This window comes from Schistocerca piceifrons, chromosome 4, assembly GCF_021461385.2.
Source record: "Schistocerca piceifrons isolate TAMUIC-IGC-003096 chromosome 4, iqSchPice1.1, whole genome shotgun sequence".
NCBI classification, from domain to species: Eukaryota; Metazoa; Arthropoda; class Insecta; order Orthoptera; family Acrididae; genus Schistocerca; species Schistocerca piceifrons.
Window position 1 is genome coordinate 297,235,413 of NC_060141.1, and position 2,149 is coordinate 297,237,561.

Consider the following 2,149-nt stretch of genomic DNA (forward strand, 5'->3'; position numbering starts at 1 on the left):
GGCCAGTATGGCGAAGGGACTTTTTTTCTTTTCAAGAAAAAAACACGACAACTATACTGTAACACAGCAACAAAATAACAAGTTTGAATATGTACATCATTTGCTCTCCAAAATTTTGGAGACTTTTGTTAGAAACAATGAAGGTCCCACCCTGAAACATAGAGATAATTAGGTGTGACCTGAATTATTATTTATGGCTTTACTGAGTAAAAATAGCGACATACTCAAGCATACTATAGATGATTTTCCACTAAAAGTAGCTATGAAGATCCTGTCTTTCAGAGATACAGCTGTATCCTAGCCGTCCTAATTATTCTGTTGCTATATTTTGCACGTATGACTTTTAATATAATACTGCAGAATCCTTACGTAAGCCTGAACATTAGGTACAAGTCGTATTGTGAGCGAGAATTAGATCAACCATACCAAGAAAAGAGAGTCATCTCTGCAAGGAATGCCTATAGTAAAATTCCTAAATGAGGCCCACAAATTAACGATAATAATTAAGACAATGTCGTAGGAACTAAAAGTTGACTGGAACTAGAGGTGAACAGCAGTGCAATTTTAAATTGATATTTGAATGTATAGCTTGCTGCAAGAGCAGTTGAAGGCCATTGATAGCAGCGCATTTAACATCATAAATAATCTCTTTAGAATATTGTATATCATGAATCAGGAATAATACGGATGAAAATAAGCGCCACAGAATTGTGACAAGTGGTGAGCAGATGCCTTTATGCACGAACTGCTTGAAGATCCGTCCCTATAGAACGTTTAGAGAAAAACATGAAGAATGATCCCAAACAATTCTGATCATGGGAGATTTCACATTACTAGCTATAGACTGAGATATTCACTTTACAGTGCTTTGTGTAACGTTGTGCCAAATACCTTACGCCGCTAAATTAACGGTAACATTTCAAATGTTGCATTGACAAGTAGAGACTGGTTTTCCAATGTTATAAACACATTAGGGCAATCTACAGTAATTCTACTACAGCATAAAAAATTCAGTCGTCAAAAGGCGTGTTCAGAAAAGTAAAACTGCATTTACGTTAAGCAAATGACCGCCCCCATAGTTGAGTGGTCAGTGCGACAGAATGCCATGCGAGATACCCGGGTTTGCTTCCCAGCTGGGTCGGAGATTTTCTCCGCTCGGAGACTGGGTGTTGTGTTGGCCTCATCATCACATCATCTTCATCGACATGCAAGATGCCGCAGTGGCGTCAAGTAAAAAGACTTGCATCAGACGACCTGTCTACCCGACGGGAGGCCTTCAGCACACGACATTTCATGTTAAACAAATGCAACGAATGACTGATAGCAGTTATCCGCACAAACAACAACAAATTGAAACGAGTGTACAATGGAATGTAAGGTAAGAAATGTGCATTTAATTCGAACTGAAATTCAAGGACCTGGTCTGATGAATGTTCATGTTTTATTGCCTATTATTTATAACACTGGTGAACGGTGATCTGTGGGCTTTCAGTTTCGGAGATGGATGAATCTAGTGCTTTGAAAACATTCACCTAATAAGTCTAGATGAAACACATTGGTAAATGCACATAAAAAAGCTAAACGTTTAGAGTTCTTGAGAAATGTGACAGAAGAAAAACATAGTAAGAAATGGAAACTTTCAATGATCTGTGCGCAGGGAAATAAGGTAACGGGAGCACAGAGCTACAAGAGAGACTAATGTGCACATAAAGACTGAAATAGGAGAAAATTTAGAGCTAAGAGCAAATTACTCTTAAGATAGGATGAAAATTTCCAGAATGAGATTTTCACTCTGCAGCGGAGTGTGCGCTGATATGAAACTTCCTGGCAGATTAAAACTGTGCGCCCGACCGAGACTCGAACTCGGGACCTTTGCCTTTCGCGGGCAATTGCTCTACCAACTGAGCTACCGAAGCACGACTCACGCCCGGTACTCACAACTGTACTTCTGCCAGTACCTCGTCTCCTACCTTCCAAACTTCTGTAAAGTTTGGACGGTAGGAGTCGAGGTACTGGCAGAAGTAAAGCTGTGAGTACCGGGCGTGAGTCGTGCTTCAGTAGCTCAGTTGGTAGAGCACTTGCCCGCGAAAGGCAAAGGTCCCGAGTTCGAGTCTCGGTCGGGCACACAGTTTTAATCTGCCAGGAAGTT

At 40.7% G+C, this 2,149-nt stretch overlaps 1 non-coding gene across 1 annotated transcript; it reads right to left on the bottom strand.

The window, feature by feature from the left end:
- Positions 1-1,841: 1,841 nt before the first annotated feature.
- Trnas-cga lies at positions 1,842-1,916 on the bottom strand. The gene has a single exon. It is a non-coding gene; the product is annotated as a tRNA-Ser (tRNA).
- Positions 1,917-2,149: the final 233 nt, after the last annotated feature.